The sequence below is a fragment of the Schistocerca gregaria genome, chromosome 4, assembly GCF_023897955.1.
Source record: "Schistocerca gregaria isolate iqSchGreg1 chromosome 4, iqSchGreg1.2, whole genome shotgun sequence".
NCBI lineage: Eukaryota > Metazoa > Arthropoda > Insecta > Orthoptera > Acrididae > Schistocerca > Schistocerca gregaria.
The window spans coordinates 189,812,697-189,834,095 of record NC_064923.1 but is presented as its reverse complement, the minus strand read 5'-3'; positions in this window follow the sequence as shown (position 1 = coordinate 189,834,095).

The window sequence follows — 21,399 nt, the reverse complement described above, 5'->3', positions numbered from 1 at the left end:
AGAACGACTGTCTGAAAGCCTCCGTGCGCGCTCGAATCTCTCTAATTTTACATTCGTGATCTCCACGGGAGGTATAAGTAGGGGGAAGCAGTATATTCGATACCTCATCCAGAAACGCATCCTCTCGAAACCTGACGAGCAAGCTTCACCGCGATGCAGAGCGCCTCTCTTGCAGAGTCTGCCACTTGAGTTTCCTAAACATCTCCGTAACGCTATCACGGTTACCAAATAACCCTGTGACGAAACGCGCCGCTCTTCTTTGGATCTTCTCTAACTCCTCCGTCAACCCGATCTGGTACGGATCCCACACTGATGAGCAATACTCAAGTATAGGTCGAACGAGTGTTTTGTAAGCCACCTCCTTTGTTGATGGACTACATTTTCTAAGGACTCTCCCAACAAATCTCAACCTTACCAACAATTAATTTTATATGATCATTCCATTTCAAATCGTTCCGCACGCATACTCCCAGATATTTAACAGAAGTAACTGATACCAGTGTTTGTTCCGCTATCATATAATCATACAATAAAGGATCCTTCTTTCTATGTATTCGCAATACATTACATTTATCTACGTTAAGGGTCAGTTGCCACTCCCTACACCAAGTGCCTATCCGCTGCAGATCTTCTTGCATTTCGCTACAATTTTCTAATGCTGCAACTTCTCTGTATACTACAGCATCATCCGCGAAAAGCCGCATGGAACTTCCGACACTATCTACTAAGTCATTTATATATATTGTGAAAAGCAATGGTCCCATAACACTCCCCTGTGGCACGCCAGAGGTTACTTTAACGTCTGTAGACGTCTCTCCATTGATAACAACATACTGTGTTCTGTTTGCTAAAAACTCTTCAATCCAGCCACACAGCTGGTCTGATATTCCGTAGGCTCTTACTTTGTTTATCATGCGACAGTGCGGAACTGTATCGAACGCCTTCCGAAAGTCTAGGAAAATAGCATCTACCTGGGAGCCTGTATCTAATAATTTCTGGGTCTCATGAACAAATAAAGCGAGTTGGGCCTCACACGATCGCTGTTTCCGGAATCCATGTTTCTACAGAGTAGATTCTGGAAGTGTGTAAAAATAATGTGCACCGGTGATTCCGAACTCATTTTAATGAAAATAATTCGAATCAGATTGGTTCTTTAAAAAACAGTGCTCATAGCACGATCCATATACAAACTTTTCTAGCTGATGTGTGGAGTCGAAATTAATCACGCACGAGTTGCGAAAAATATTGTTTCAGGTAACATATGTCAGTGTGCGCAGCTGATATTCGGTGGTTTTAATGATAATTTTCTTGAAGATAACCGTTTCCATCATAATCAATAGTTGTATAGAATCTGTTGTATGAACTGTGATTTAGTGACACTCACACAACTTACAAACACTTTAACACAACGTTAACTTGGAGTTCTTTAGCAACCTGACCAAATCCTTAGCCGGGAGAAAAATTGTTTAGTAATTACTCACTGTAATAAAAGAAGATTATCATTTTCATTTACAAATTAGTTAAATACCAAACCACTGAATAGCACAGCGAACGCCACACTTGTGTCACTGAGTTTTATTTCATGATTACCCTTTTAGTAAGGGGTCCTTCTATGGCCGATTTATCTGTATGTCCCACGTGCCAATTCGTCGTATGTTCAACTGGACTTCTTTTCGTGGTTCCACTATATAGTAGTCCACGAGTACACAGAATTTTATACACACCTTGCGTAACAAAATGATGTCATATCTTTGGCTATTTTAAAATATTCTTTCATCTTTCTGGTGGGTCTGAAAATACGATCTGTAATATTACTGATAAACGAAAGAAAAACTTTACCGCTGGGCGGCTGTTGTTCCTCGTTGACTTCATTTTCTACCTAGGGTGAAGAGCTCGATGTATCTTCTTGTTAAAAAAAAAAAAACTATCCTTCTTAAAGGTCGACCGAAGGTGATTATTTCGTCTTGTAGACAAAACGGCTCCCAAATTCTTATAGCTCTGCCCACATGGCTTTTATAAGTCTTCTTTTTCTGTGGAATTGTGGTTACAATCTTCATGAAGGTAAGGCTTTTCTATACAGAGTCATGTCCAATCATCTGGTCAAGGACATACCAGAAAATTTAATTGCCCAGTTCTCTCCATCTCACAGTAAACTGTATACATTGGTTGATATGATTAAGATGTACTGAGACGGCATGAAACATGTTTTTACCATCTGTCCACGCTACGAAAGTATCATCGACGTAGCTATACCACATAGGCTGTATGGATTACTCAAAGTGTACAAACCACAGATTCCGTTGAGGCCTGGTATGAGTGCTATAGGGTCTCCCACCTACGATTTAGACATCTCTCCTCATGGTGGCAACCTTATGTTTGTGGAACTGATAGTTATATTAGAAATCCAGCTCATTTCATTGAGAAATTAATAGAGATGAAAGTGGGCCCAAGCAATATTCTTTTCAGTTTTGATGTGTCGTAATTTATCATGAATCCGGTGAACGGAGCTATACCATACATAGCGGATATTTTTTCAACTGATGTAGTGGCATTCGCCAGACACAACAATGATTTTTATGAACAGATTGACGGAGTTACTAAGGGCAGTTCTCTTAGTCTAGCCGTGGCCAACTTGTTTACGGAGGCTCTTTAGGAGTGCCGCAGAATAATAGGCGGCCAGCGTAAGTTTTCAATTGGAAGACACTACAACACATGTCGCAAAGACGAGTGTAGTGTACTCAACAGTGAAGAACGGCAAGCAAAATTAAATGTCCTTAAGAAAGTGGATGAGACACATCAACTCGATTTTCCTGTACGTCAAAGTAACTGATACTTCTTTAACTCTATTAATTTCTTGTGTTACATTTACGTCTATTTTACTGTACGCTGTGTAGTGTACTGTTTCCAATTTTCCAGAATGACAACCACACTAAATCTTCTTAATGTTATTTGAAATCATGAATAAGGTTCGTTGGAAGTCGCTAAGTGTTCTCTTTCTCAAATACTACATCAAAAACATTACGCGTATTTACGTGCCGTCAGTCAAGCTGACTTAATAAAAACCCACGGTTGTTAACTGTAGTACTTGTCTTACTGGGTTAAACTGTTAATATAAAAGTAGACGTCTCAATGAATACACTGTGACAGTATTTTAAAGGTTTAATACGTGAAATACCTTCCCACGGTTGGCTTGCAAGCTATGGAAAGAGCACTAGAATGCGCCGGTACAGAGTGTACCAGCAGGTGGATAAAACGACACCTGTGCGTAGAAACATGCACTACATGAACGCTGACGGCTGCGGCGTGCACGCTGTGACCCGGAAGTTGCTCATGTGCAGGAGCACCGCACGCGCGCAGAATTTCTGGCCGGCCCTGGTATAGACACATAGTGCAAATGAGTTGTTTACCTTCTCGGTACATGTTAGTACTATCAACCGAAAGATCCAATTCACTATGGAGACGGAAGGTTCTGAGCAATTTAATTTTCCGGATGTATCTATAATGAGACGAGCTGACGGGAAACTGTATAGAAGAGCCATACATTGATTGTTACCTTCATAAAGATTCTAATCACCATCCCACACAAAAAAGAAGTGTTACAAAAACCTTGGTGGACAGGACTCTCAAAATTTCTGAACCGTTTCATTTACAAGACGAGGTTAACCACTCTCGGTCGACCGTTAAGAAAAATAGTTATTCTAGCAAGGAAAAAAGCAGGATCAAAGAGGAACAACGGCCGCCCAATGGGAAAGGTTATTTTCGTTTATTAGTGAGATTACAGATCTTTTGGAGAAGTGTGGGACAAGTATGGGGTTGAAATTATTTACTGTCCCACCAGGAAGGTAAGAGAACAGTAAAAGATATGCGATATCTTTTGGCTACACCGCTTGTATATAAAATTCCTTGTAGTTGTGGACTAGTATATATTGTTACCACAGAAGCAATTTAGATTAATATAAGACGAACTGCCGTCTAGAGCGTACGGATCAATCTGCCATATCTGTGCAGAGGTACCTAAAGTGTAATCATAAAATAAAATTCAATGCGACGTCATATCCTAAACGTCACATTATCATAAACGCATTTGTAGAGAGGCTATTGAAATTCATAAACAACTTAATTGTTTTAATAAAAAAGAGAAATGTGTCAAATTAGATAAAGTATGGATGTCGGCTATGCACCGGCATAATGACGATAGATCGACAATGTTGATACTAACAGAGAGAGGCGTCACGAAATGGACTATGGCGCCCTCTATATTGCTTATGTATTTGGTCTCCCTCGAGTTCTGATTTCTGTTCGTCGCTTCACTTCAGAGGATGTCTCCCACTGCCGGAGACGAAACATTAGTGCGAAGTTTTACATATTAACCACGGCCTCCCAGTCCAGAAGTTTCAAGTAATGATAATACCAGCCTTGAAAGCCTACAATGTATGCTCAACTTCCACAGTTCTTGTGCTGTTTGGTCAATTGAAGACGTGCAGCTTTCTGAGTCGCTGAGAGCAATGACCTTTTTTGAGGTGGTCGATTACAAATGATCATTGCAAGAAGTTTCCTTCTGACTGACTGACTGCTTGAAATTGACTTTCATTCACTATAATAAGTTACCCTTGGATTTAAAACGAATGGTCACTGAGATAATGATACACACGTCTACCACTCCTTGTCGATTAACATTGTTCTTAAGCCATGTTAATTATGTTGTAATGTTAATTAAGCTCATTTGTTGACGGAGTAATTTTCTCTCAAAAGCGGTCATACGTACCAAGAAATCTTCCCTCCTGGTTAAGCCTTATCTTCTCTGACTGATCGCTTGATTAATCAAATCTCTAAAAGGTTTTGTCGTTATTTTTTTAAATAGTTTAATAAAGGCGCTACGAAGAGGAAGCTTCCGATATCATTCTCCTTCCTTTGCAAATCCAAGTTCGTGCTCAGTTTGTAACTGTTGCCGGTAATCATGATCTTTCTTCTTTCTTTGACTGCTGTTCTCTTCAATCCTCCGATTGCAAAAACATTCTGTTGGCACCAACCTAGATAAGGAGAAATTATCATCACGATAAAATAAGAGGAATCAGGGCTCGCACAGAAAAATTTAAGTTCTCCTTTTTCCCACCCGCTGTTCGAGAGTGGAACGGTAGAGAGACAGCTTGAAGATGATTCCTTGACCCATCTGAGAGGCACGTTATTGTGAATAGCAGAGTAATCACGTAGATGTAGATGTAGACATCCTCGATTTCCTCTGCACAACGAGCAGTGCGCCTATTGCTTCATTTTAGATGAATTGTTAAAGGCTTTTATTTCACAACTTAGTTATTTTGCGGGCCTCAATCGTAATCTTCTTTTACGAAATGTGTTGTCTTTGAATACTGTCATTTTTTCTCGTACGTTTTTCAGTACTCAAACTGATTATTCGGCTTACGTGTGATTCATATGACTACTACAACAGCCGTTTGTATAGGTATCAATAGCTTTAAAATGAATAACGGGTCACGGTTTACCGTTTGTACGTGTTATTTTAAACTTTAGTAATATCAGTTGTCCACTTGCGGCGTAACTGAATGCACTGCAATCCCACGGCATTTACTGATCTTACCCATATGCACGTATTGTAATTGGAAACACCAGCGAAACCAATATCCCTGCACTGAACTTTCAGTCATTTTGCCAGAAATTGTAAGACTTTTTAGTGACACTCTCCACAGTTCAATCAGCAACATATAGCAGAGAATACTTTAAATGTTACCAGCTCCGGAAATGGCAGAGGCTAACCCCAATACAAAGTGTACACCACCACCCACAATTCTAATTAATTTTGTTATATATGGTGAGTATGACAGCATGCTGTATGGTAATCAGGCTTCCTAAGCAAAGAAATATAATCGCACTGGGCATGCCCTGTTAGATGGAGGAAGCTGTATAATTTACTGACTTGGCTGTAATTGTTTCTTATTGTAAGAGATGTTTTTAGTCATAGCTTCTTTCATAATATTATGCTTACATGTATTTTACACCACACCACTTTCCTCGCTGCCCTGTAGTTAACTGTAATCATTATCCGCTTGTTCTACAACTTGATAATTTTGTTATGACGTGTGCACTGCATATTATTGTTGCTGGCCATGGCTCAATAATAACACCGATAGCAACTACAGGAGCAGAATACTCGTCATTGATTTAAATGTACGCAGTAAAGCAAAAGTTGCGATAGACTAGAGCTGTTACAAGCTGTGCTGCTCCTGTTCCGCCAGCGTCTCCCTCGAGCCGCTTCGCGGGCAGCGTCGCCCCCTGGCGTGTCGCGGGGACGTCGCGCTGCAGGGGCGGCCGTGACACAGAGCGATGACTGCCGCAGTCCCTCATGCATAACTCATCTGCACTGCCTCTACCCGCCTACGCCCTTTTCTGTCTGTGCTCGGAAAAGTTTACAACGTGAGAGAAAAAAACGTCATGAAAATAGGAAACATGCGTCGTTCGACAATGTACACAGATTCAAAATGAATCCAGAGATCATGAACCGCTTAACTTACTTAATACACAGTGATATACCGATATAAATTTCACAGACTCTAAAAGTCAGTTCAAAATTTCGATCCTTATGCAACTGCAATGAATTGGTAGCCTCCACATGAGTGGTGATGCATAGTGAAAAATTTCATGCTGTAAATAAAAGTTCAACAATTGTCATTCTGTCATTAGAGTGCAGAGAAGATTCTGTCAGTGATACAATCAAACAACTGTAAAAGCGAACGAAATTGGCACATGACCTCGGCAGTTTGAAGAAATAGGATTCTACAGAGAACATTCGAATTTCTTTTGTCATCAGTCTACTTAATTTTCAGTACCCTTCAGTAGCATCACATCTAAAATTCTTGAAATTTCATCTTCAGATTAACGCCTCTCACAGTAGTAGTACTCATGATGACGATGTTAATTTGCTATCTCTGTTATCCCTGCTTTGTCTGTCATTTGTCTATAGCTCATTTCATTTGTGTTACTCCTTAGTACGTTCGTCTTTGGTATACTCTCAGTCCAGTGTCCTCTCCGCAGTTCCGTAAGTCGCTTAATTCTCCCACTCTTTTCAGAGTAAACAGCGTTATCATCGACATAGTAAAATTGTTATTGATGTTCTTTCCCCCTGAATATTATTCAAACTTCTCAATTATTTATTTTCTTCCATAGCTTCTTAGATGCATAGTTTGTTCAGCAACCCAAGCACTTAGCTCTTGGTGTTCCATTCTTATTCTTCCCTCTTGGTTTTTGTAGAGTTCATCCCTATAATTCCTAGGATTTTAAACATCGTGCACGTCTTTATGTTGTGGAATGCTTTCTCTGGGATGAAAACTGTTCTGAAATTAAATCTTAAGAAGTTAGGTAATGTGGTTCTGTACTACGTAATGTTTTCCTTTCAGGCTTGGCGCTCACCATTCATCCTGTGAGCTTCAATCGACTGTAATCATATGAAGCAGAGAAAATCCAAATACGAATGTCAAATTGCTTCATATGGGAGAACAGTGGAGCAATGCGACCATACTGAATCTCACTATTTGTTAATGGAACGACAAATGGTGGGAATGCTACGAGTTGGAAACCACCTAATACACGTGTTGAAATTTATTCATCTTTTCCTTTAGTTTTCTACAGGGAGATCAATTTGTTTCTACTTGCTTCTCATTTTTGAAAAGCAAATTTATTATAAGCTTAGAGTAGTATTTACTGTTAATGAATTCTGTATTTCGATCTGACGTTTTTCCCTTGTTAACACTGATTAACAAGAATTTATTTCCGAGTTGTAATTGTGATACGTTGTTTAATGTGTTGTTGTCACTATAGCCTTTATGTTACGAAATTTTGATGTGCCAGCTAAGCCGTTGTTGGTTCATATGTATTTAAGACAACTATGAGAACTACAAATTGCAGTAACTTCTTGAATCTTTAGTAAAAGGGGTGTGTTCTCTGTTGATACATCACGAAAAATTTGTGTGGAAACTTGGAAATTTTTTACCAGGATTCTGGAAGGCGTGATGTCAGCATCTGTATGGTTTACCAATTTATGTAAGAAACTGCAGTGAACCGTCGAAGTAGCAATAATAATTTTGTTTATTATATCATCTACTAAGCTACTCAATACCATCCATTGCGAGAGTCACAAGACTGTTCAGACTAGTACAACACATCTTGTGAAGAAGTATAGGGCTCGACTTCACTCACCTAAACTAGTAAGGTGAACTTAGTTCGGTTTCCGAACTTAAGACCCGCACTGATTTAACAAAATGTGTTTAACTAGAATGACATTCATATGGCTGCCTTCATGGATGGCACAGCATAGCGTAGTGGATGATGCAAATGGCTCAAAATCAGTCATCAAGTAATAAAGAAAATTAATATTGCAACGTCGACAGTTTCCTGTAATTTTCTGCACAATCTGAAATCCTTTTCAATAACTGTAGCAGTACACCATAGGTTAACTATATTTTCTTATGAATAAACGCTTGATTGAAGCATAAAATAAATAATTTTATTTTTGGGTGAGGCGACTGATTTGAAATATAACAGATTTATAGGTGGTTGCTACGGGTGCATTTCTAACATTCTTCGTGGTGTCTGTTTGTTCTAATTCGTGTCTCCCTACAACTTACCGCAACGACGCTCTGAGCGTGTTTTTTAGGGAATTGACTAGTTTGAACCCGGGACCTGTTGCTGGTAAGGAGACGCCAGACCACACATGACATGTAGAGTTCAGAAGAGTTTCGTGAGACTAGTGATGATATAATCAAGTACTTAATGATTTCAGCATCAGCTCCACTGCACTTCCTGTAAAAGAATCTTAATACTAACTAAGTTTAGTGGACGGGGTGCAAGGCTTCCCTATTTTTAGTTAGCTGGTAAAATAACGTCGAAAAAGCAGTTAAGTTTACCATTGGAAATTTTATTCTACTCACCAAACATTGTTTATAAATTGCACTATTGATAAAAGGAAATATTTTAATACAGGATGATAAAAACCAACTGCGTTCCACAAAAAGGTGACGAATATTCCCTGAATGGGTTTCCAAGATCTACACTGGATCGAAGGATGACCTATGCCTTATCACACCTATAACCTAGATTTAAGTTAAGTTTCATAAAAGAGAAAACTATCAAAATGGTCTACAGCGACCCTCAATTTTCTTTTATTACTTATCTAACTTGCCGTAAATTACAGTGGCAGATGCGACTTCTCAATAATTATCTAACAGAAAAATCATCGCGTTTCAGATTTTTACTTCAAGTAGCAAATGTGAACACGATGAGATTTAATTGACGATCGACACTAGTATTACGTAAAAAGGGGATGTAACAGATGAAACTGCTTCTGTTCTGAGTGAAGCCTTATGCGCTCAAAAATGTGGCATCGCGTGCGTTCATTACCTTGTCGGTGTTTAGGCAGCGTCATGGAGTGGCGGGGGGCGCAGCTCCACACATCTCACCGTCTCGGAAGCAACTCTCTCCTAACTTATCCTTACTACAATTTACCGAAGTTTTAAAATAGGTATCTGGCTGTGTTTTCAACTGACCAGTCAGCGTCTCAATGTTAACTTTAAGCTCCGCCTACAAAAATTCTATATATCCAATGAGAAACGTTATACTTTTCGTGGGGGGCAATGTTTTTAACGTTTGCAACGTAACAGAGACGCGGAAAAGTCTCACGCTAAAACTTGCAGCTGGTGTGGCCCTTTTAGTGTTATCGTAAGATCTATACTGTTCTTCTGGAGGGCTCTATCTTTAAACCAGGGCTGGGGGGTGGTCCTGGCGGTCAGCCGGAGATGTGGGTGTCCGTCCCTTATCGTAGAGCCTTCTAGCATAACACGGTTCTGTTCTCGGCTTCTGTTCTCGTTTCTTCCCTCGGAACTGTGTCGGTTTCACGGTGGGAATGTATGACATGCATTTAGGCGTTCTTGTGTTAGTCTGTGGTATTCCATTTGCTCACTCGTTGATCGTATTACTTTGGTTAATTTAATGTCAGGATTTATTCGGAGCTATGTGACATACTGCCGGATTTGCTTATCATGTCAGGCTTTGCATGGAAGGTGTTGGATTTGCCTGACACCTTACAAGTTGTGCTAGTCCCCGGCTCAGTAGTAAGTACTGACACTACAGTTCAGACAAGAAAGGTGTGCGATTGAAGCTTCACATAGAAATCAATCAAATTATCAGTGTTGAAATTCTTCAAAAATGGCCATGTAGTTGTGTGTGGAGTTCTTTGCAATTATGATAGCCTTCAAAGAGACATATGTAATTTCTGTGGCCACAGATAGTGAAATGATAACTTGTAATTGTAACAAAATTTTGTTCTAACCTAAGAATATGGAAGTTACTGCATTGACATTTAGTGTGGCGTGTTACGTAACGATGTCTCTGTGTAGCTGCTAACCAGTTACACTTTAACGTTTATTTCTCTGTACAAGTATTTTGTTCCGTTGAAATGCATGTTGATTCGCTCTATGTAAGTAACGTTAGGCAATAAATATTTACAAAGAGTCTGACTTAAACTTAACCCCACGACCGTTAAATCCTGACTGATGTTTGTACATCGAGAACGCGTTGCGCAACTTCCATGCCGTGTTTACTAACGCAACTTAAAGGTACTTTGAGTAGAGATCAGAAACGAATCCCCGTATACTCGCTTTAAATTAGAGAGCGAGACCTCTGACGTCACTTCCGAACTCACTCTCTCTATGTGACAGTACACTGGACTAGTGGGTCTCCAGTACAGCCTGAGACTGTTGTCGTATGCAAGTGGACTTGACTCTCTCAGAAGAGAGAGCGGGTTCACGAGTGTTCAAGAGTAACGGTGGACTCACGGCATTCCCGCTACATGCGTAACCATTCTGAAGGAAGTTTCCGCAGTTAAACTGTAAATTATTATTCATTTATTTCATACAATCACGATTTCGGCTTTATAGCCGAGTCGTGACGGGACTGGCGCCAGTTGTATCTCTGACATGAGTACGATAGACTTCCTAGTACAGAGGTTTGTCGTTTGGCTTGGGCCGGCTCCAGATATACGGGAGTGCCGAACGCGAGTAGACAAGAGGAGACAACGCTTGGAAACGTTACACGGAAGCGCTCGGGTTTGTTGGTCGGCTAGCGGACAGAAGCGAAGACGGCGTGCCTGAGGCCGGGCGGCGGTTGCCACGTGGTTGTACTCTAGTCTACGGTAGTTGGCCGGCGCAGTGTGTTCTCCTGCAACCTCGTGCGCTGTGGATATGCCCGCTTGGAGAAACACGCTGTTATGGTCTCGCCAAGTGATGGTTTGACACCTTCGCAAAATCGCCCCAGCATCAGACACCAAGTTAAGTATGCTGTTTACTAAGAACGCTTCGTTAACTGTCATTGTGATCGCTCTTGGTACAGTAAGATGTTGCATTGTGACATTATGTTTGTTCGATTTCGTTCGAGGCCTCTTCCTAGGCCTGTGCTCTGCTTCTGCATAATATTGATGTATTTGCAGGTATGTGTTATTAAGTTTTAGTGAGCGTTGGTTTCCTGAGTCAGTTCATTTCTCACTCTTAGTGTTGTTATCAAGTACTGTTTCTCTTAGAGGAAGCACTTGTGAGTGAAATTAGTTATTGTTTAGCTTTGATTTTATAGGGTAATTTACTGGTCAATCTTAAATGTTAAGGTTAAGAAAAGTTTTTCTGCTGTTTGTTTTCGGGTGTGATCTGTGTTTCAGTGAGCTGAGGCAGTGGGCAAGCGAAGCACAGGGTTTTCCTTTAGATTACAAGTTTGGCTTACGGGCGGTAGACTTCGCCTGAGCTCGTGGTCCTGTTTTGTAGCGTTCGCTTGCTTCACATTTTGGTCTACTCGACGTGAGGTTGCAAACGGAGCCGCGTCTTGCTCGAAGTTAAGTATTACTTCTCTCAGTCGGTTCCACCGTTCGTGGTTGAACTTCGGCCTTATAAGCTTGGACCTTGCATCCGTTGTTACACATTGCTAATTGTACAAAGTTGTAACTTTCTGTGCCATAAAGGATCATCTCACAAGTTGCTCGCTCTTGATGATTGACAAGTTAAGTTTAACATACAGGGTGAGTCACCTAACGTTACCGCTGGATATATTTCGTAAACCACATCAAATACTGACGAACCAATTCCACAGACCGAACGTGAGGAGAGGGGCTAGTGTAATTGGCTAATACAAACCATACAAAAATGCACGGAAGTATTTTTTTTAACACAAACCTACGTTTTTTAAAATGGAACCACGTTAGTTCTGTTGGCACATCTGAACATATAAACAAATAAGTAATCAGTGCAGTTTGTTGCAGTGTAAAATTTTAATTAGATCCGGAGATATTGTAACCTAAAGTTGACGCTTGAAACCTCCGACGTTCAGTTGCGTGTTGAAACAAACACGGGCCACGGTCGGCGAGCAGGGACATTTTTTACGATGACGACCGTGTTTACGAGTGTGGCTGTAGTGCACTGTTGTGGTTTGGTCTAGCTGTCGCAGTGTCCGCATGTAGCGCTTGCTGCTATTGTTATTCTGCATTCGTCTCCTCACGCAGACCAACTGTAGTACACCGTGTTACCACACGTCTGTGATAGTGTAGTGTTGTAGGAACTCTGAAAAGGCGGAGATGATACTCATGTATGGCGAGTGTCGACGAAATGCAGCTGAAGCCTGCAGGGTGTATGCAGAGTGGTACCCGGACAGAGAGCATCCAACGTGCTGCACATTGCAAAACATCTACCGCCAACCGTATGCAACACGTATGTTCGTAGCACGCAAACGGGTCCGTAACAGCCCCGTGCCGGCCGCGATGGTCTCGCGGTTCTAGGCGCGCAGTCCGGAACCGTGCGACTGCTACGGTCGCAGGTTCGAATCCTGCCTCGGGCATGGATGTGTGTGATGTCCTTAGGTTAGTTAGGTTTAAGTAGTTCTAAGTTCTAGGGGACTAATGACCACAGCAGTTGAGTCCCATAGTGCTCAGAGCCATTTGAACCATTTGAACAGCCCCGTCACAGGAGAAGCGGGTGCAGTTGGTGTCTTAGCTGCTGTTGCCATGAACCCACACATGAGTACACGGGACATTGCGAGAGCCGGTGGACTGAGTCAAGGTAGTGTCATGCGCATACTGCATCGTCACCGCTTTCACCCGTTTCATGTGTCGCTACATCAGCAATTACAAGGTGATGACTTTAATCATCGAGTGCAATTCTGTCAACTGGCATTAACAGAGATTGCGTTGCAGTTCTACCTGTTTACCGATGAAGCGGGTTTCACAAACCACGGGACAGTGAATCTACGGAACATGCATTACTGGTCCGTGGACAATCCTCGCTGCTCAGACAGGTAGAGCGACAGCGAGCGTGGACTGTAAATGTATGGTGCGGAATCATTGGCGACCACCTCATTGGTCCTCACTTCATTGCAGTGGCCCAAACAGCTGCAACATACATCGCGTTTCTACAGAATGATCTGCCAACGTTGCTCAAAAAATGTCTCACTGGAAACGCGTCGACGTATGTGGTATCAGCATGATGGTGCACCTGCACATTCCGCAATTAACACTAGGCTGACCCTTGACAGGATGTTCGATGGGCGTTTCATAGGACGTGGAGGACGCATAAATTGGCCAGTCCGTTCTCCTAATCGTACACCTCTGAACTTCTAGCTGTGGGGTTCGTTAAAGGAGAATGTGTACCGTGATGTGCCTACAACCTCAGAGGATATGAAACAACGTATTTTGACAGCCTGCAGCGACATTACACCAGATGTACTGCGGCGTGTACGACGTTCATTACGCCAGAGATTGCAATTGTGTGCAGCAAATGATGGCCACCACATTGAACATCTATTGGCCTGACATGTAGGGACACACTCTATTCCACTCCGTAATTGAAAACGGAAACCACGTGTGTACGTGTACCTCACCCCTCATGGTAATGTACATGTGTGTCAGTGAAAAAGACCAATAAAAATGTGTTAGCATGTAGACGTAATGTGCTGTTCCAGTCTCTTCTGTACCTAAAGTCCATCACCGTTCCCTTTGGATCCCTACGTAATTCGGTGCTCTCCGATACACACGATCGAACAGCGGAGGAGTGGTACTCAAGCGTCAACCGTAGGTTACAATATCTCCGGACGTAATTAACATTTACAATGCAACAAACGGCACTGGTTACGTATTTGTTTATATGTTCAGATGTGCTACCAAAACTAACGGGGTTCCATTTAAAAAACAGTAGGTTTGTGTTAAAAGACATGCTTCCGTGCATTTTTGTATGGTTTGTATTAGCCAATTACACTAGCCCCTCTCCTCACATACGGCCTGTGGAATCGATTCGTCAGTATTTGATGTGGTTTACGAAATATATCCAGCGTTAATGTTAGGTGACTCACCCTGTATATGTGTTTTGAGTATTTCTGTAAAGCCGGGGATCTGTGTCCACTGTTACTTTATATGTATAGTTCAGAAGTAAAAAGGGTTTTAAATAATGTGTCCTAACTGTATTATTGTTAAAATTATGGTTAAATTCAGCCTTAGTGGCTTTTGTCAATTTTGGTGGGAGACTGTGGGCTAATAACTTATTAACCTGGTTATGATCTTATGTAATGAGTTTCTTAAATATTTCGTCTGACGGCGGTCCTTAATGTTTATGGGAAATGTTTTATTAACTTATGATTTTATGTAATGAATGTCTCTTACAAAAAAACTTGCGCAAGTGGCACCCGTTAAATAGTTTTGGGCAATTAATAAACCCATTGGAATTGAAATGTTCACTTTATTGGGTCAGCCCTTCCACCCCCTTTAGATATAAAGTTATAACGAAACAGCTGTTAAGTAATAACGTTCCAATAGCAATTCTCAGGTGCTAGTTCAAAGGTCACAAAAAAGTGTTCGACCAGCCAAAATGAAGTGAGGTATACTGACCAGCCAGAACATTATCACTACCCACCTACTAGCGATATAAATTCGCCCTTGCGATAACAGCGTCACCTGGCGACGAATGACTGCTGGTCACACACACGCACGGTGCAGGTAGTAACAGTCAGAATTTTGTAGAATGGGAAGAAGCGCGGTCTATCTGAGTTTGACCGAGAACAGAGTATGATGGCCCGCAGGTCATCAGCACGTGGCGCAAGCAAGGTGAAACCACGTCCATACGTCGTGGGGTTAGGCGGCCTCCCCTCATTACAGATGTCGGACGTCGTAGGCTGGGAGACTGATAAATCAGGACAGGCAGTGAACTGTGGCGTAACTAAAGTCAGACTTTATAGCTGGGCAGATTAGGGTGTCTGAACACACAGTGCACCGAACGCTCCTGAAGATGGGCATCCGCGGCCGACACCTAGACATGTGCCTATGTTAACACTATGCATCGCCAACTACAATTTAAATGGGAACGTGGACATCGGCTCTGGACGTTGGCGCAGTGACAGAGCGCTGCATCGTCTGATGAATACCGATACCTTCTACATCATGCCGATGTGAGGCCTCAATACCGTCATCTTCCAGGGGAATAGTTCCTCAAGACCTGTAGTGTGTAACAGGGACAAACTGACGACGGCTCCATTACTGTCTGGGGAACATTCATGTGGGCAGCTATGAGTCCAGTGGAGCTGGTGAAAGGCACCTTTACGGCCAAATAATATCGTACACTAGTAGCAGACCACGTACGCGCCTTAATGACGATCATATTTCCAGACGGCAATGGCATTTTCAGCAAGATAACGCACCATTTCACAAGGGCCAGGAGTGTGATGGAATGGTTCGAAGAACAGAGTGGCGAGTTCCAATTGAAGTGCTCGACTCACAATGTCTGAACCCGATCTAACACATCTTGGGTAACGTTGAACATGACGTCAGAGCTCATCGCCCACTTCCACAGAATTTACAGGAAATAGGTGACGTATGTGCAGATGTGGTGCCAACTCCCTCCACCGAGCTACCAAGGCGTCATTGCTCCCACGTCACAAAGCGTTGCCGTTGTTATCTGGGCCAAAGATGGACATACTGGCTGTTAGTTAGGTGGTTTTAACGTTCTAGCTGATCAGTGTATATACCAATATGTCGACTTATCTTTTAGCATTAAATATAGTTCTGTTTATACACATATTTATATACGCACTTAAATAACACTTTCCTTGAAAGACTGTTGTAAATTTATTTTAAAGTTTATCATCGATTCAGAAAATGTCGACCAATTTTGTTGATGTACAAACACTTTGAAGACGTTACCGAATATGTAACGACACTACCCGAAAAGATGACATGGTGATGAAGTGCAAACTCTAAATGGTGAGTTATCCATACATGTTATAAAAATGTTTGTCTGTGTATTCCACACCTCCTCCTAAACCACTGGACCGATTTCAACCAAACTTGGTACACATATTCGTTATTGTCAGGCCACACTTGCTATCGGGCTAAGAACTACCTAATGTCTGAAAAACTGCATCATTCATGACATTTAAATTTATTACTTCAGTGCTACCAACTTCATCAGAAATAAATTCCGCAGACAGCATCGACATACACCGCTAAATGCACCTACAAAATTGTACAGTGGTATTACATAAGGTGCACGAGATATGACGTGATAAACATTGAGCATGCACGGAAAAATGCCGCATCATGCAGGAAGTTTTAATGCATTTATTCTTTACTACTAAGACACTCTTCCAGTCGAGTCAATGTAGTCAGCCATTTACGTAGTAAAATGAATTACAGAAATTAATGATAAGCTACGCAACTCCCTATTAGCCCCTAACCGCAAGTTGCCGTGACCAAATGAACTCAAACATGCGCGCTTTTCTGACGCAGGTATGTAACAGTGAAGGTACTCTGTGCCCAGTTTTAGTGTGACGTAGCACACATGTTTTCCATGGTGAAGATGGAACAAACAGGAATACAGCCATTTTTGTTTTCATTGGACTAAATTTCCTTATTTTTCGCCCGTTTTGCGAGTTACAGTGTGAAATTTACTCAAGATACCACTACACCTCTAATGAAACACATTTGCAATTATGTACTTTACATCAATTCATTTTCGTTTTACAACTTCCACAGCTTCACGAAGCACAGTTTCGTTAAAGGCTATCTGATCCCGACATTCACCCGTTTCGCCTTTTCAGTGCTGGATTACAGCAGCAAGATCTTGTACTCGTCTTCCTTCTAATAATAAGTCGCGATTACCCTTACAGTTCCGCATGCTTCTTTAAGAGAGAACGAATTGACGAGTATGAAGGGATTGCAGCGGTACGGCTTTCAGAGTCATCATAATAGCGCACACAGAGCGGGACAATGGAAGCCCGATAACACTGATCTAACAGTGTTCCTGAATTTGTAACGTATGGAACCAGAACATTAGACTGGTATTCACTCCGTTTCTGATCTCTAACGTTTGTTCACTTTATATAATTAAGTGTTCGAAATAATCTTAAGCCCTAGGCCGTTATATCCTGACTGTGCTTTACACAACGAGAACGGGTAACCCAAAGGTCACGTCATGTTTACTAACGCAACTTTGCAAATAGTGCACTCTGTAACAGCACCATGTCATGTTCCTTTGGGATCGGCGTGGGTGGAAATACCCAAGCACGATATACTACCGAAAATTAACGTGTCGCCTTTTCAGACACAAGTTAGTCTCTCTAGCCCTTTGTAGACGACTGTCGTCACATTTATAAATTTAATGGGGTCAAGGTATTCATGTCTACATGATAACTGTTAACAAACACGAAAAACAAATTCGCAATTCGCACATGTAAGTTTTCTTTGGTGATGAGTCCCACGTTGCAGGTAAGTTAGACAAGTTATTCAAGAAGAGTTCTAAAGATCTACGTCACCTTTGCCAAGTTTATGGTTCCTTCTGTCAGAGAAGTTGTTATACGGTCAGAGAAGCTGTTATATCCCAAAGTCATTTGTTTGTCATGTACTTGTTATCAAACACCGTTTTGTTTACTACCAGTTAGCTAACAGACATTGCAAATAATTATTTCCACGAAGATGTTTCCATTTTGGGCTTTCTTTCGTATGATGAAAGTAAACTCATTTCATGGGTTGACTTGCATTTCTCTTTGTTCCTCGTTACCGTGTTGTTACATAATGACTGAGTGTATTTTCGATTGTAGGTGTATCATCCGTGTGAGGCCCCTTCATCGCTAATATAAGAGCCTTGTAGAACATTTATGCTGCTGAGTATACCACTGCAATCAATGAATTAAATGAAATATATTAAAACAATTTTTTTCCTTGTGGTGCGACCTGTCACCACATGATATCACTGTTCCAGTATTAACAAAATACGGCACACAGATGTTCTCTTCAGATATAATTCAACATTTATTTCATTGCGCGTGTCAAACGGTTTTAGATTTAGAAAAGTTTTATTAAAGTAATCTGACAAATTATGTGCGTTGTTGATCTATAGTAACACTTTTCCTTACTGTAATCCTTAATTTGCACTATCACCCGAAATTAACTGAAATACACTCTTCTTTTACTAGCAGATATTTTTAGGACTTCTATCTCCACCTCTTTGTACTGACCTTTTAGTGAAAGGATGGGGTGAAAAGTTGGTACACATTTTGCATGAACAATTAACAGTTAAAATGGATAAAACAGCCACCCAAACAAACACAGACCAGAAGTTGTTTAAACAGTTTTGTAAATCTACCCCAAAAAGTATTATGTCGTAGTAGGCACGCTGTGGTATCTTTCGTGTGAGTTATTCCACCAACCTTTTGAAAATATCTCTGTCGATCAATTGTGGATACGGAAAAGCGGCTGTTCAGATATGTACCAAAGAAAAATCGCTAAGGAGCCGTGTATTTTCATAAACTATTTTATTTAGACGACCAGTTTCCGCTTGGTGCCTGAAGATGGCATTAATGAGATGCCGAAACTGGTCGTCTAAATAAAATAACTTCTTAAAATGTACGGCTGCTTGGGGGGTTTTCTTCGGTAAAAACTGCGAAAATATTGTGTGGGCGGTAGTCATTCCGAAAGTTAATCTGTTGAACCAAGATGGCTCAAATGCAATGCAAGAGTTGAGGATAGGCAGCAAAATCTATCTCTGAAAACTACATTCAACCTATCAATTTTGAATGAAATTCGTTTGGGTGCGGACTAAGATAACAATTGATAGTAGGCTACATTTGCGTCGTAGTTTCGGAAACATAGCAAGGTAGCAACGACTGGTGTGATTTTTGCACCCAAAGCAGTGTCTTGGTGAAAACCGATTCACTGAATGTCGGAGTAAGCATGTTGTTAAGAAGATTTTTGCGATAATTACAATGTGTCCATGGAATCCTTTTGCGACGAAAATTGTTCATTCATAAAGTGCGATAGTGAAGGGTGCTTCTCAGTACTCATATGGCTGAAGTAAAGTGAAATGTAGTCTTATAAGGCAAAGTCCCTCCACTACTCGTTTGTAGTTGTTATCGGGTCAGCTATGTTTAATGTTTCTAAGCTTTTGCTACAGTTCATTTCAACGCATGAAGGAAAACGTTGCCCTGAAAAAAAAATAGAAACTTCGCGTTATAGGAAGTTCCGGGGGCTTTCTCCTGGTGGCAGCCGATGACGCTGAGCCAGCTATTTTGCATAGGTTCTGCTTTGTTTCGTTGTCATCTACACTCATTTCACTTACATCACTTTTTGGCTCAAGTAATTCTTGTCTCCCTCTGGATTGACCGCCATTTTTAAAATATTTTCTGTAGTGTAGACCGACGAGTGAGGAACGCCTTAAATAGCGCCTACGGACAGCTGTGATGTCCCTCTTCCCCTAATAATTGCGTAGAGTCATATATGTGCTTTAAAGCCAACGCGATAGCCCATTAGACGTGGTGGCGTTGTGTTGCCATTCTGTACGGCCCCTTGATAAAAATGGGATCACACTTCTAATGTCTGATCCACTAGCTCTACATGTATACCAACAAGTAGATGCGTGTCTCCTTGAGGCATCAGGACTTCTGGCAACGGTCGTTGTGTGCCAGAAAACTCAGCTGCCGCTGGATGATGGCCGTGTGGAAAACCCATTATTGGACTAGGTGGCATCACGGCGGAAGTTTTGGACATGAAACATATCAAATTCAACCAACACAATGACTATTCTAATTCAGTCGCCTCATCAGACAGGTGAAAATATTTCAAAGCAGACAGTTACATTCGAACTGTTTTCCCTACCTTGGTCACGCCATGGCGACAGAGACAGGCCAGATGACTAGGCGACGGAGCGAAACAATTTAATCAACACGCTGTTCCGGCGTATCGCCAAGTGCCGGCACGAAGATGAAGAACACAAGAGCAGAGAAGGCAGTGAGATGACGTCAGCCAATAGCCTGCAGACAAGGATCGTACCACGACAGGAGCGCCCTCTAGCCGAAGAGGATACAAGCACTGCTCCTGCCAGACTCGGCCGCACAGTACTAGACAACACAGTACTACATAGCCACAGTACTAGTCCGGCACTACGATAACACTTATCAGTGACCTTTATCCATTGCTTACATGGACATTGTCTATATCGAAGAGCTGTTTGCATGTCACCCATCGCTTGCGACAACTTGTTCTACATACACTCCTGGAAATGGAAAAAATAACACATTCACACCGGTGTGTCAGACCCACCATACTTGCTCCGGACACTGCGAGAGGGCTGTACAAGCAACGATCACACGCACGGCACAGCGGACACACCAGGAACCGCGGTGTTGGCCGTCGAATGGCGCAAGCTGCGCAGCATTTGTGCACCGCCGCCGTCAGTGTCAGACAGTTTGCCGTGGCATATGGAGCTCCATCGCAGTCTTTAACACTGGTAGCATGCCGCGACAGCGTGGACGTGAACCGTATGTGCACTTGACGGACTTTGAGCGAGGGCGTATAGTGGGCATGCGGGAGGCCTGGTGGACGTACCGCCGAATTGCTCAACACGTGGGGCGTGAGGTCTCCACAGTACATCGATGTTGTCGCCAGTGGTCGGCGGAAGGTGCACGTGCCCGTCGACCTGGGACCGGACCGCAGCGACGCACGGATGCACGCCAAGACCGGAGGGTCCTACGCAGTGCCGTAGGGGACCGCACCGCCACTTCCCAGCAAATTAGGGACACTGTTGCTCCTGGGGTATCGGCGAGGACCATTCGCAACCGTCTCCATGAAGCTGGGCTACGGTCCCGCACACCGTTAGGCCGTCTTCCACTCACGTCCAAACATCGTGCAGCGCGCCTCCAGTGGTGTCGCGACAGGCGTGAATGGAGGGACGAATGGAGGCGTGTCGTCTTCAGCGATGAGAGTCGCTTCTGCCTTGGTGCCAATGATGGTCGTATGCGTGTTTGGCGCCGTGCTGGTGAGCGCCACAATCAGGACTGCATACGACCGAGGCACACAGGGCCAACACCCGGCATCATGGTGTGGGG